The sequence below is a fragment of the Typopeltis vanoorti genome, chromosome 21 (assembly GCF_054136105.1).
Source record: "Typopeltis vanoorti isolate ZY-2024b chromosome 21, IOZ_Tvanoo_1.0, whole genome shotgun sequence".
NCBI classification, from domain to species: domain Eukaryota; kingdom Metazoa; phylum Arthropoda; class Arachnida; order Uropygi; family Thelyphonidae; genus Typopeltis; species Typopeltis vanoorti.
Genome location: NC_143569.1, coordinates 88852706 through 88868413, shown reverse-complemented (window position 1 = coordinate 88868413; position 15708 = coordinate 88852706). Strand labels below are relative to the sequence as shown.

General features: G+C 35.7%; 1 protein-coding gene across 1 annotated transcript in view; it reads left to right on the top strand.

Annotated features, from left to right (window-relative positions):
• The first annotated feature begins 1717 nt into the window (after positions 1–1717).
• LOC150095090 (unc-112-related protein-like) overlaps positions 1718–15708 on the top strand; it is a 170609-nt gene continuing 156618 nt past the window's right edge. The window contains exon 1 of the mRNA XM_090411416.1: positions 1718–2160. The gene's annotated coding sequence lies outside the window, so the exon portion shown is untranslated. The remainder of the gene's footprint in view (positions 2161–15708) is intronic.

The window sequence follows — 15708 nt, the reverse complement described above, 5'->3', positions numbered from 1 at the left end:
ACTTGATAAATTGTCAAACAGACAGGTGGGAAATATATCTGATATAAACTTTCAATATGTTCCTCATCTACAAAATTCTCCCAAGCAAAATTAGATGAATGGTAAATTTTGGAGAGAAAAAAAAATATTTTGTTAGGATTGAGGTTGCTTTTCTTTAATTCTAAACAGTATGGAAGACAGTAATCATTTTCAAGAAGATATTAGGCATATTATTTTTCGTTTTCCAAATGCAGAATTATAAGATTGAATGTACTTTTTAGACTATGCACACACACACACACACACACACACACACACACACACACACACACACACCTGGTAGGGTTACTATTGGGAGGAAAACGCAAACACACACACACACGCACACACACACACACACACACACACACACACACACACACACACACACACACACACACACACACACACACACACACACACACACACACCTTTGTAGTGATACCACTATCATTTAAGAATCGCGAAACTGGAACTTCCTTTAATTAAACAGAATATCTTAGTCATGTTGAAAATTTAACAACTAAGAATGTTTGCCCTTAATCAAAAAATAAAAATATTTTGTGTGCAAATGCAATACTGTACGAAAAACCTTGATCACATAACGAGGACTAAATGGAGTGGCCATGTACCCTAACTATAGTTTACGTCTACCTCCATCAGGGTGCTTTCGTTACCTACTAAACAACTAAAGTAATACCTAGAAGTGACAAGTTTAGGGTGCGCAAAAAACTTTTAGTATAGTCAAAATATATAGTCAAAACTTTTTTGTTTGTTTTGTGTCCTGCCCAAGAAAAATTATAATACGTGTTTTTTCTTGAGCTTGTAAATACGTACGTTTACACACACACAAAAAAAAAAAGGGGGCTACGAGGAATATATTCTTGAAGGAATGGTTTGTAATGTTTGAAACAAAGCAGAAATTGGTGGTATCGTACATGATACTTACATGATGTGGTATCATGTGGTGTCGTACGTGCTACCACATGTGTAGAGATAACATAATGATTTATTGATGACACAAAGTGCTCTTATAATAACCATCAGTATGAAATAATCTCATTTAAAACTGCTTTTCAAATGATATTTTCAAATTCATAGGAAGTATGTACAAAAATGAGGGATTACCAAGTCATTTGTATTTTCCTATAATAACAGCTGCGATGTAGTTTAATCTTTACCAATGGATGCTACCAACAAATGCTTGACTGGGACAATATGTAACTAGATTTTCAGCATTCAACAAACTACTTTAAAAACTAGAAATTCAACAAACTACTTAAAATATATAACAGGTGTTTTCCATGGTTGTTAAAGACGCCTACACAATGTTTTCTTCTAATACACTGAATTTTATAGTGTTTATTAAAGCCGGTTTTTCGTAGGTGTGACAGAGTGCAGATGTTTCACTGTGGTTGAAATAAAAGCACAATCAGTATTTTGTATTCTAAATTAGGAGATCATTTTCACCGAAAAATGTGTTAACTTGTTGTGCTAATTGGTTTTAATAATAGCATCCACTGTAAGTTATGGCGTAATTACCTGAACAGTTTTTATATTTGCGCATGTGTTATGCATTATATGTCAAATGTATTGGCCAATCACACACCTTGACGCCAACTAAGAACGAGTAGTCTCGGGTTCCGGAACTCATTTCCTTTTTTGGGCTCAGTTTCTCTTACTTCATACGCCTCTTCGTGTTCTCGTCACAAGCGCACGTGAGTGTCATTTGCGGAAATTGTACTCTCACGTAACGTCGAAGCGACGTTAAGATTTAAAAAAATTATTTGATTGAAAAAAGGAATTAAGACGTGGGTGTTGTCTGAGGCCTAGCCCGAGCATAGAGGTGTGTAGCGTGTACCTCAGTGTTTTTAAAGTTTAGTGTCCGAGGTTTGGTGATGATGTTCACTTAGGCGTGTCCTAGGACTGTTGTGGCTCGTATGAAAACATCTACTGCCGTCTCCTCTTGGATTCTTCCGTGCTTATTGGCATAACATCAACCCGAACAGTATATCCGGTCTTGATACAACCTGGAACATATGTGGCGTTTTCATATTATGTTACTAATTCTTTGGTGATATCAGGATTTAGAATTTCTTATATAACAAATTATTGCTGAACCCAAGTTTGCTTCATAAACAGGTGGGAATTTTTTTATTTTTCATTTTATGCTATATTGAATAATAAACACATTAATTAACGAAGTTAAAAATTTGGACATGATTGTAATGTAAGCACTGTTCGTGAGTTAACTATACGTAAGTTTTGTAAATATCATATGTTTATGGATTTGTTTTTAGTGACACATGAATATAAACACTGATATCATTTAGTTAAAAGAAATTAATAGCTTTGTTGTTTAATAGGGAAAAAAAAGTCTCATTAATTTAGTTTCTTTTACAAATTATCTGCAAAACATCCATTCATTAGTACTGAATTTAGAAAATTACTATGAATATAATATTCAAAATAAAGTGTTATTCTGAACATAACAAAAGATCTAAAGTACACTGCTCAAAACAATTGCGAAATATTTTAGTTTCTGTCGGATAATTATAAATTTCTGCCAATAATTATAACTGTTAGGTACTTTATACATGAATAAATATTTCTTACTTATGGATAGGGTGTAATTGATGAGATATTGTTTAAATAATCGATATTTATTACAAATTTAACAAATTATACATTTTAGCGTGAAATAATTTTAATAAGAATAACAACAAGAATATCCCCTAATTGTTTTGAGCAGTATAAATGATATATTTATTGTGAAATGAGCACGATAAAAAAACAGAAAAAGAAAAACAGTACTTTAAAATTAGAAGCTTGGATGGTATTGTTAAATACTGTAGAGAAAATAATTATCTCTTTCTTTCAAATTTGAATGTGACTGAGAACAGTGTGTTAATAATTTCACGTATTCAAAGAATGAGGACAGAGTAATCCCTACTTTTTTTGTTAGACTGAAGCAGCAGTTCAGTTGTTAAAGTATTGATTGATATCTGGGGTCTCCCGCGATTACCGTTTGGACTCCTTGGAGATGCCTGTTCAAGAACCATCGGTGCGATTACGATAATCCTTCCCTCCGCAATACACCTTTAATGGGTTTCAATAGTTTCCCCATCTCAACATAACTGGGTTAATATAATAATTGCAGCATGAACAGCGATTTTACACACACACAGTGCACCCTTGGTGGACGAAAATCACAATTGAATACAGACAGATGTACTTCGCTTTCTTTATTTTCTTGTTGAGTTTAGTCCATCTCAGAAGTATTTTCTTCATTTCATCAGTTTTTCATATAGCATTTTGCATAGTCCTTAATTTGTTACTGGTGGCTTATGTAATCATTCCTATATAGGTTGCATATATACTTTATGTGTGTATAGGCTGGGATGGAGTTAAGGTGGAATCTGTTCTTTTTAAAGAGCTGAAGGTTGTAACTTTGAAGTACACCATGGAAGGAAGGCTGTTCCAAACATAAATGGAGTGCAAGATGAATAGGTGTATAATAAGAACAAAATAAAAAATAATAATAAAAACGGAAAGCTCACAAGAAAAATGTTTATTTGTAAGATTTTCGTCTGTTTCACTGGCATCTTCAGTGCAAAAATGGAACAGCAATTAATAACAGAAAATTCTAAAAAAAAAAAAAAAAAAAAGCCACCTTATTTATTAGTCAGTATGTCTTAAAAAAAATAAAAAAACATTTACGGGAAAACACTTTTCCCATAAACAGGTCATCGGATCTTTAGATTTGGACAGTGGAGCAACTTTTCACAAGTTTCTTTATAAAGGCATACAAGAAAGCAGCTTTTATGAAGATTTTTTCTTATTCCAGTAAAATTTATGCTTGGTAGAGAATGTGAGAATGTTCAGCAAGTCCATACTTTTCAGGCTCATGATATTCCTTATGTTCTTCATGACGAATAAAAGCAGATCTTCCAGTTTGTCCATCATGAAGATCCACAAGAACAAAGAATCTGGTAAAACCCCAGAATACCAAGAAGTGGAACTTGCCTTTAGAAGATGCTAGAAAAGTAGATTTTTCTGACAACATGAAAGGCCACAGAAGGTGGTGCTTGTTAGATTTTTCTGTTGTTTAATTCTTTTCCATTTTTGTACTGAAGAAACAGATGAAAATTTTACAAATCAACATAGTTGAAGAACACATTAACAAGTAGAGATAAGAAAGTTGTTATTCCTCATTGTGTCCACATCTGGATTACTGTGCTCAAGTCTGGGCTGGGTTTCTTGGGGATGAGGAAGCAGTGGAGAATATTCAGAGGTGAGCGACCAGGATGGTAAGTGGTCAGTGGAATGTTCCCTATGAGGATAGATTGAGGGTGTGTGGATTGCAGAAGTTGGTTAATAGGAGATAAAGAAGGGATATGATAGAAACATTTAATTTACTTAAAGGATTTTATGGGATTCATGCAGGGGAAATGTGTCAACACTTGGCTAGAGGAGTCAGAATAAGAGGTCACCCCCTGTAAGTAGTGTGATTAGTAGGAGTGTGAGGACTAGATTTTTTGCTTGGAGAGCTGTGAATGAGTGGATTGGGTTGCCAGAGACAGTTGTGAGTGCTTTGTCTGTTAATGGTTCAAGGACAGGTTGATAAAGATTGTAATCTCCTGTAATGAGTCTTCGGACTCCATGAAAGTGCCTGTACAATAATAATAATAAAATATAATTTTCCACCACACAAGATTTCCATTTTTTTTGTATTTTATTCTTAGTATTTGCAGTATTCCAAACTTGACAGAAATGCATATGTAGGTTTGGTTTGTTACCAGATGAACTATAAAAAGTGTAATTACTAAGAGAAACAGCCATAAGGCTTCCTTTTGGTGATACAAAATTAAGAATGCACTTAAGAAAAATACATTTCTCTTACATTTCAATTTTCTTAGTACTGAATGAGAGTTTTTGCTCTCTTAAGGTTTCTGCCTGGTCTCTGAAGAGAACTAACCAGTTTGAAACAGCTGTCAGGCCAGTGAAACTTTTATCAAATGCACTAATAAAAGGTGAATATATGGATGCTTGGCAACTCAGGGATACTGGATATTATATTCTTGTAAGCTCTCAGGTCAACTTACAAAACTTTTAGTTTCTACAAACATTTGGCTTTGAAATAATATTGGATTTATTATCCCCTTTGCCTATGTAATAAAAAGTGTATGTTGTTGGAATGCCGTTGTTTCTTGTAGTAGAAAATTGGGGTAGAGAATGATAGATGCCAGTCCTGTCAAACATTATCCATGAAAGTATCTGTAGAAAAGACACACAATGTGTTAGTGACTGACATACTGTATTTTCTATAGATCAGAGAGAATCTGTGAGAGAGGATTACTAATTAGCTGGACTGCCCTCTTTTGGAGAGTGCTGTTTGGCTAATTTTTAGAATGCATGTGATCCCAGACAAGTGGAATCTGAGTATAACATGTCTTATACATAACAAAAGCGATGTAATGATCTTCTCTAACTATAGAAGAATCAAATTATTATGTGCCACCTATAAAATTTTCTCCAGCATTCTATTCAAGAAACGTTATCCTTATGCAGAGAATGATATTCATGATTATCAATGTGGATTATATAAATTAAAGATGCCAAGAGGGTACAGCATCTTTCGGCACGATAGGAAAGGAAAGCGTGGTGGTGGTGGCATACTGCTTATGATAAGTGATGACTTATATCCTCTAAGAGTGGAGGCTTTGGAAGGCTGACGCTAATGGTTTTGAAAGCATATGGTGTGAGATAGAAGTGGCCAAGACAGGATATTTAGTGGGGTGTTGCTACAAACCAGGGAGCACAGAGGATGGGGAACCAGAGATGTTTAGGCAGTTGAGCTTGACAAGTGCAAGAAGAATGAATGTTATGGGAGATTTTAACTACAGCAGTATAAATTGGGGAGAGGAGGATGCATGTAGCAATAAGGGAATGGAATTTCTAGAATTCTTGAGGGACAAATGTCTTAATCAACATGTAATAGAGGGAACAAGAGGTTCATGAGTTTTGGATTTGGTCATAGCATCAGAACAGCTGATAATAAGTAAGATGACATCTCTCTCACCAGTTGAAGAGAAAGTGACCATGTGGTTTTGACTTGGAAGATGAATAGACATGCAGGTGTATCAAAGAAAAGGGAACGTATGTGGAATTATAAGGCAGATGATTATAATAGTCTTAGGTATCAACTACGGGCAGTTCCATGGAGGGCAGAATTGTAAGGCCAGGATATCATTAGTGCTTGTGATTAGGGGAGTTCTTTCGCTTGGTTGAACAGTGGGAAGGAGTGATGACAATCGACATCCCTGGAAGTTACGAAAGGAAGCTGTGAGCAAGAAGATGAGGAGTGGTTTCTTTTGCATGGAGGATGGTTGAACCATGGAATGCATTGCCTGATAGAATGGTGAGAGCGAGAATGGTCAATGAGTTTAAGGAGTGGTATGATAGACTTTGTGTTTCCTAAAAACGACCTCACACGTTGAGTCTTTTGACTCCATGGAGGCCTGGATAATAATAATAATTATATTCTTGATTTAATCCTTTGTCCAAGTATAAGGAAACAAAGTTTGTGCATGAAGTAGCTTCATGATGGGCAACTCATATATAGAGACTAATGACTTCACATCACTTGCCTTGGTATCCCATAATGCAAAGCACATATCTTTATGGACATGTATAATGCTATGCATTATGGGAATGGTCACTACCCAGACTGGTTTTGACCTTTATTGAGTTTTCATCAGTGGGAGTAGACCCTGAAGTGATATCAAGGTTGAAGTAATGCAGAAGTTGGTCTGGGTAGTGATCTTTCCCATAATGCAAAGAAACCACTCCTCACCCCTCTTGCTCACAGTTTCCTTTCGTTCACATTATGGGATTACAGGCAAGCGATGTGAAGTCATTAGCCTCTATATACAAGTTGCCCAGTCATGAAGTTACTTCATGCACAAACTTTGTTTGTTTAAACTTGGACAAAGGATTAAACCAAGAATATAATTTCTTTTGGCATCTTTAATTTATAGTATAACCAAGTGGAAAAACTTTCAAAATGTGGATTCTGTCAAGTAGGATCTACAAATGACCAGATTTTTACTATATGCCAAATACTTGAAAAATGCAATGAATTTGTAATTGAAACACACCATCTCTTCATAGATTTTAGAGCTGCATATGATAGCATAGACAGATCTAATTTATTAATTGCAATGAAGGAACTACAGATATCTCAAAAACTTATTGCGTTAGTTAAAGCTACAATGTGAAACACACAATGTCAGATAAAAATTCTAAACATGTTTTCTGATCCAGTACATGTAAAAAATGGTGTTCATCAAAAGGATGCCTCAGCTTGCCTATTGTTTAATATGGTGCTTGAAAAGGTTTTCATTGATGCTAGTATTAATACAAGGGGGAACTATCTTCTATAAGTCAATACAAATTCTGGCATATGTTGATATTATAGGAAGGACACAAAAAGCAATTAAAGAAACTTTTATCAGTTTAGAAAAGGCAGCAAAGAAGCTGCATCTGCAGATTAACCAAGAAAAAAACAAAATATATGCCAGCAGCAAGAAAAACTTGTGATGATGATCCTTCTCAAATCAAATCAAAATTGGTCCCTATAAATTTGAATCATACATAGCTTTATATACCTGGGATCAGGAATTAATTATAAAAATGATATCAGTGTCGCAATTCAAAAAAGCACTCTTTCCATGAATAGATGTCTCTATGGACTTAGGAAATACTTAGTCATGTTTGATCTCAAGAAAAACAAAAAATAACTATGTACAAATGCTTATAAGATTGGGTATTATCAATGATATTATCAATGGCAGATGAAAGAATGTTAGGTCTATTTGAAAGAAGGGTTCTCCAACATATTTTTTGGAGCAGTACAAGAGAATGAGAAAGATAAAATCATAAATTGTACAGATTATTTAATGAGCCAAACATTAAGTACATTAAAATCAGTAAATTAAGTTGGGCAGGACATATTATACACATGGATAATTAAATATCTTCCTAACAACAGAGTTGTTAAGAAGATATTTAATGCTAGGCCAGAAAGAAAAAGGATTGAAGACTTATATTGATATGGGAAGATGGAGTGATCTAGGATATTAAGACTTTGAGGGTTAAAAACTGGAGGAACTTAGCAGTGAATAAGGAAGGCTGGCAGAAGTTTCTGAAAAAGGCCAAGGCCCACATAGGGTCTTAGCGAGGAAAAAATAATAATAAAAAGAATGCCAAGTTTTTTTTTTTTTTTTTTTTTTGCAGGTTAAGGATGCTATAGAACTGATGTTTGCACCAGGAAAGTTTAGAGTTGAATGTCAGTCTAAGAAGAGTGATTTGTCTTGAATACCGAGTTTATTTTTATCAAAGGAAAGGGAAGAAGTACTGAGTTCTTTTGTGTAAGAAAGACAAAATTGTGTTTTGGTAGCTTTGAAGGTGACTAGTTTTCATCACCCCACTGAAGGATGGTATAGAGATTGATCTTGAGGCTTGGGATCTTTAAGCACTGCAAGGCTTGTCATATGAGTTCAGGAAAATGGAAAGTGCTATATCAGCAAATCTATGAATAGGGTTTGAGATCAGTGAGAGAATGGCTATATTAATAGAGAAATCTGAAGAGAGTACACCATCTGTTATATGTAGCAAGCAACTCGAGAGAATATTGGCAATCCAGGTCTAAAGGTTGGAAGGCACAGACCATAAGATGACAGTTTCTCAGTAGTCTTTGTCAGGCTGTCAAATGCACTTTTGAATGTCACATGCATCATTTCAGTTTTATCTGAATCTTTCAGTGGCACATATCTAGAGATGGGTGGGGTAGGCAAGAGGATTTACTGTTGATCTTGAGTGGCATAATCTGTACTGGTAGTCAGTATGTTAGGAACAGTGGCATAACTATTTTTATCAGCTGATAACTTGTATATGGGTAAGAACAGCAACAGAAGCTTATCCTTATTAATTTAACTGCATAAATATGGCATGCCGTTTTTGTCTGTTTTTGATTTCAAATTCTGTTTTTCATATTAGCTTTAATTTTATTAGAAGAAATAATCAGTATACAAATATGAACTAGGATAAAGTGCCTCATGCAGGGAACTGATTCCAGTTATTAATACTGAATACAAGTACATATTGTTTCACCAACTGATTGCGCTTGTGTTAGGGATAGGATACTTTCTTTTTTTTCCTCCAAAAACATGAGAGTTCCATGCTTGCTTTGCTATATACAGCAGTAAATCATTATAGATTTTGCAACCTCTTGTGTGGAATTAATATATTATTATTATTCAGGCCTCCATGGAGTCAAAAGACTCATTGTGGGAAGTCTTTCTTAGGAAACATAAAGTCTATCATACCACTCATTGACTGTTCTTTCTCTCACCACTCTAGAAACAATTCTAACATGTTTTAGCCACCTTGACATATCTATGTCCTGATAGTTGCATTCACAATAGTGAATCAGTAGAGGGGAAGCGGAAGACAGTCAGATTTAACTACTGTGTTCGGAGAAATTTAAAATAGATAATCGAATTAGCAAATTATCATATGATGTTGAATTGGATTTTAACGGTATTGATATGAACACAGATTGACAAGAAAAGAACTATTTATTAACTTAAAAGCTTATATTTGGTGGTATTATATCCAGTATCTTCAGAGCACACAAACAAAGTTTGTTACAAATGCAAGACAACCACAATACGGCATAACAGTGGGGCTAGTATAAGTAACTGCAGCATGCAACACAAGACTAAAGTCCTAATAAGGCTCCATCTAAATTAAAAAATAAATAAAAACAGTAATCTACAGTTTTGAAAAAATTGTACTCCAAATAGTAGTCTTTGAAACTTTTGAAAAATAGTAGTCCAAAGTTTTGAAATAAATAAATATTAATTTGGTCTTAGGATGACAGTCTCCCAAATCTTGTAGATTTATATAGCCATACTTGTTAAGGTTTGGAGTATGTTTAAATCTTAACAAGTATGGCTGTATAAATCTACCAAAGATTTAAGAGACAGTCATCCTAAGACCAAATTAATATTTATTTATTTTTATTTTATTTTTTTCAAAACTTTCAAAGACATTTGGAGTACTATTTTTTCAAAACTTTAGACTAGTATTTTTTTTTTTTTAAACTTAGATGGCACCTTATCAGGACTTTAGTCTTGTGTTGCATGCTACAATTACTTGTACTAGCCCCACTGTTATGCCGTATTGTAGTTGTCTCGCATTTGTAACAAACTTTATTTGTGTGCTCTGAAGATGCTGGATATAATACCAGCAAAATATTAGCTTTTAAGTTAATAAATAGTTATTTTCTTATCAATCTGTGTTCGTATCAATACCATTAAAATACAATTCAACATGTGTGACGAACACACAAGCCTTTCCACCCGGTATCATATGATGTATTTGGATAAATTTGTATGATACATGAGAGTAATCAATGTACCAAATTAGTAAGTAATCACAATCGTGTTTTTAAAGTAAGTTTTGATATATGGATCTTGAGTTTAGTTAGAGTAGAAACCACTGATGTGAGAGTTCTGAATAAAATTAGGGGAATGAATGAAATCTTAAGTTAGATCTGATAGAACTGTTAAAATAGTGTTTTATACTAATTCTAATATTGTTTCATAGCCTTCCAGCAAGCGACCTGCATCCATCTAGGGTGGTAACAGTATGAACTCCATCATCATTATCACGAACCATGGGCTCACTGTACTGTTGGTGTTCGATGCCTCCTTCACTCTTTATGTCATCTATCCATTCTCTGTATGATCTACCTCTTCTGTTTACACCATCCATATACCAAACATGAATGTCTTTATCTTCTGGTCCTCACTCATTCTGCAGATGTGCCCAAATAATTGCAGTTTCCATTGTATAATTATTATTGTTATTATTACATAACACCTCCAGGGAGTCCAGTGACTCATTGAGAGAGGGCACTCTACAACTCTGTCTTCACTACTCAATCTACCATCATCATCTACACCAGCGCCATCTACCGCCTATCATCATCATCATCATTACTAGTATTTTCACAGACAATCACAAACGTCCATGCCCATGGCGGGATTCGAACTCGCAGCCTTTTGGCTGAAGAGCTGATATGCTTCCTATTATATATATCGTTTTTTATTTTATTTATTTATTTTTAGGATAAGGGATAATGATAGTCTTTTTTTGTGTCCAGAGAGTGTCTCAGGAGGATTTAGATTATGAGCTCTTCATTTGTGATTTGCTGTACCCATCCTATCCTTAGAATCTTCCTGTAGCAAGTTCTTTCAAATGCCAAAATTCTTTGTCTTGATTCCTTATTTATTACCCATGTTTCAGATCCATACATCTGATGGATCTGAAACATGATGAATGGTGAAAATGATGAATGATTATGTCATTTTACTTCCCAAATATGTAAATTGTTCTACTTTTTCTATATCAATTCCAACTTGTTTTCCACTAATATCTTTTGTTTCATGTTCTTCTCACCAAATACCATTGTTTTTTTCCAAGTTCACAAGTTCATAACAAGTCAAAAACTCTTCCCTTCCTCGTTTAACAGATTCAATGTTTTTTTGTAGTTCTCTTTCATCCTCTTCAGTAATAACAATGTCATGATGGGAGGAATCTTTATATGGACTTTTTCAATTGAAGGTGAGTTAGCCGATCTCATACAGAAGTAGCAGGGTTTTTTCTCGGGTTTTTCATTCCCACATGCAGACAAATCGGCCCTTTAGAACACATGCAATTTACTGACAAAAATACTAGCTGTGGTGGTGGTTGTGGGCAGTAGATGGCGTTGATGTAGGTGATTGGTAGTAGAGGTTCGGTGTAGTAGTGGGGACTGAGTGTTGTATAGTAGGTGTCCACCTGCGATGAGTCTTCAGACTCCTTGGAGGTGTCACAAATAATAATAAAATCTCAGATTGTTAATTCTCATCCCATGTACTGATATTCAATTGATTCAACTTTTTCAATCGAAGGTGATTTAGCCAATCTCATATGGAGGTAGCAGGGTTTTTTTCTCCCGGAAACTCAGGTTTTTCATCCCGCATACAGACAAATCAGCCCTTCAGAACACACGTAATTTACAGAAAAAAATACTAGTTGTGGTGGATGGCGTTGGCAGAGATGATTGGTGGTGGAGACAGTTGTATAGTGGGTGTCCTCCCACGATGAGTCTTCGGACTCCTTGGAGATTCATGGGTAATAATAATAATAATTCCTTTTGCATCTTCCTTCATTTTATCCATTGCTCTTTCTAAATGTGCGATGAAAATGCTTGGTGATGTTGGGTCCCCCAGTCTAGTACCTCTGCTTGTTCTAAACCATTTCCCCAAATCATCACCTATTCTAACTGCTGCAACTGCATTCTTATACACATCTTTTAATATAGATATTAGTTTTCCATCAAATGCCCTCTGAAACAAAGAAAGTATATATTATTATTATTATTATTATTCAGGCCTCCATGGAGTCAAAAGAATCATCGTGGGAGGTCCTTTCTAAGAACATAAAGTCTGTCAAGACTCATCGAGGGGAGGTCTCCCCCTAAGAAACACAAAGTCTATCATACCACTCCTTAAACTCACTGACTGTTCTTGCTCTCACCACTCCATCAGACAATGCATTCCACGGTTCAACCACCCTCCATGCAAAGAAACCACTGCTCACACTCTTGCTCACAGTTCCCTTTCATAACTTCCAGGGATGGCCTCTTGTCATCACTCCTTCCTGCTGTTCAACCAAGCGAAAGAACTCCCCAGTGTCAACCCTGTAACCACCTCTCAAGAGTTTAAAAGTCTCAATCATATCACCTCTCCTTTTTCTATCCACCAAACTCTGCAGTCCACGTTCCCTCAGCCGATTCTCATAATGAAAATTGTACAGTCCTGAAACCATCTTTGTCATCCGTCTTTGTATCCTTTCCACAGTTAATTTATCCCCTTCAAATCCTGGGGACCAAATCTGAGAACAATAGTCCAAGTGTGGTCTGATCAGAGACTTATACAATGGAATGATAACCCTTTTATCTCTGCAGGTCAGTGTCCTTCTCATAATTGCAGCAATCCTCTGTGTTACCTTGACCACCTTTGCAATATGTCCCCTAAATTTCAGGTTTCTATCAATCATCAACCCCAGATCTCTTGTCTCCCCTACTTCCTCCAGTATAACTCCTCCCATAGAGTATGCAGCATCCCATCGATATTTCCCAAACTGCAAGACCTTACATTTTGCTGCATTAAACTGACACCCCCATTCATTTGCCCATCTACCTAGCTTATTCAAATCCTCTTGCAGGGCTTTTACATCTGCACTATTACTAATAATCCTTCCCAGCTTCGCATCATCCACAAACAACTGAATATCCCCTTGCAATCCACTGGCAATGTCATTGATATAAAGGTTAAACAATATAGGTCCTAGTACTGAGCCCTGTGGGACCCCACTTGTAACCCTCTGCCTCCTTGAAACTGCTCCATCATACACAACTCTCTGTTACCTATCGGACAGCTAATCCTGAATCCAGTTGACCAATCTGACATCCAGACCCATGTGCTGCAACTTAAATATCAGCTTATCATGTGGCACCCTGTCAAATGCCTTCGCTAAGTCTAAGAAAATTGCAGTATATGCCTTTCCCTCATCTAATGTTCTTGTAACTTTATTATAAAAGGCTAGCATATTGCTAAAACAAGAGTGCTCTTTCACAAATCCATGTTGACTCTCACAGATAACATTACCCTCATCTGCCCAGTGCTGTATACGGTCCCTCACTACTTTCTCCAAGATCTTAACAACTACTTGCCAGAGAAGTGTATAATGTCGCTAATATCGATTTCATCCACTCCTCTGGCATTTTCCCTTATTTCCATACCATATTACATAGATTTAATCATTTCTCCAGTGATGTTATCATTACCAGACTCTTGTTGTGTTTTTGCCATCCTATTGCTTTTTCTACCTCTCTTTTTAAAATGTCCATATCATACTCATTACCTGGTAGTAATATCTGCTTCAATTCTTCAATCAGTTTCCCAACACTATCTAAATCTAGTTTTTCTTCATATAACTCACTACAGTATCATGTCCACTGTTGTACAATTTTATCTTTATTCATCAATGCTTTGTTGTTGTTTTTTTGTCTTTAATTGTGGTCTGTTTTGGTTGCCACCTTTTATTAATGGTTCTAATCAGTTTGTACACCTCCCTAGTTTTATGCTCTCTATAGTGCTGTTCTATATTATTGCATTGGGCTTCTAACCATTTTATCTTATCCATTCTGGCTGCTTTTTTTCACCTCATTACACTTTCTTCTATATTACTCCTCTATTTGTTGATGTATCCCGTCTTATCTTCAACATTCTCTTCTCTCCTCTACTAACTTCGGTGTTTCTTGTCTAATCCACTCTTCTGGTACTGTTTCTTCAATTGCATCTTCTGTCGCCTTCATTACTTCTTTCACTCTTAGTTTCAAATTTTTTTCTTTGTCCACACTTTTAAGTTTTTCTTCTGACACTGTTTTATACCCTCTTCCTATTTCTGCTTCACTTATTCTTGCTGTCTCTTCATTTCTGATGATGTGTGTTACCGGCTAGGTTGGCCTAGTGTCCCGCTCTCCAGCCAAAAGGCTGCGGATTCGAATCCCACCATGGGCATGGATGTTTGTGATTGTCTGTGAAAATACTAGTGGTGGTGGGCTGTAGATGGCATTAGTGTAGTTAGTGGAGAGAGAAAGCTATAGAGTAGGTACCCTCCCTCGATGAGTCTTTGGACTCCCTGAAGGTGTTATGTAATAATAATAATAATGATATTTTCTTTTTAATTTCAACTTGATGTTTGCAATCACTAAACTATGATCCTAATCTATATCTGCTTCCTGAAAAGTTCGACACTGCTGTACTGATGTTATCCATCTTCTTTTAATTGTAATCATACAGATCGTGTTCTTGGTTTTCCCATCATTTGATTGCCACATCCATTTTCTACACTCCTCTTACTGGAATTTTGTGTTACAGATCATCATCTCATGTCCACAGCAAATTCTAACATTTTTTTGCCTCATTAATTTCTTTCTCCAAAACCATATTTTCCAATGACTCTTTCCCAACCATCATTATCTATTCTGACTTTGACATTCCAATCTCCTTCAATAATTAGTACATCTTGCTTTGGTATTGTTTCTATTGTCTCTGTCAGATCTTTGTAAAATAAGTCAATATCTTCATCTGTGCTGTCAGATGTGGGTGCATATATCTGGACTATTGATATGTTAAATGGTTTTGCTTGAAATCTTGCTGCTATAATTCATTCATTGACTGGTTTGTAGCCTAATAGTGCCTTTATAGCTTTTTTGTTAAGAAGGAACAAACTCTTGCTTCATGCTTGGTGTCATGCCTTGACCATATTACTTCACATCCATTTATCTCTTCTGATGATGTCCATCGCATCTCTGCCAGTCCTAGTATATCAACGGATATGTCTTAATTTTCTCGCAAAATAATTCTAGTTTTCCTGACATCCAAAGTGTCCGTACATTCCATGTTCCTACTGATAATAGTTCTGTTAGTTTCTGTTTCCTTTTGGTATCCCACTTTTCGATCCAATCCTGATTGTTCGATTGGGATCGCAGCCCTTCTTCATCCGGGC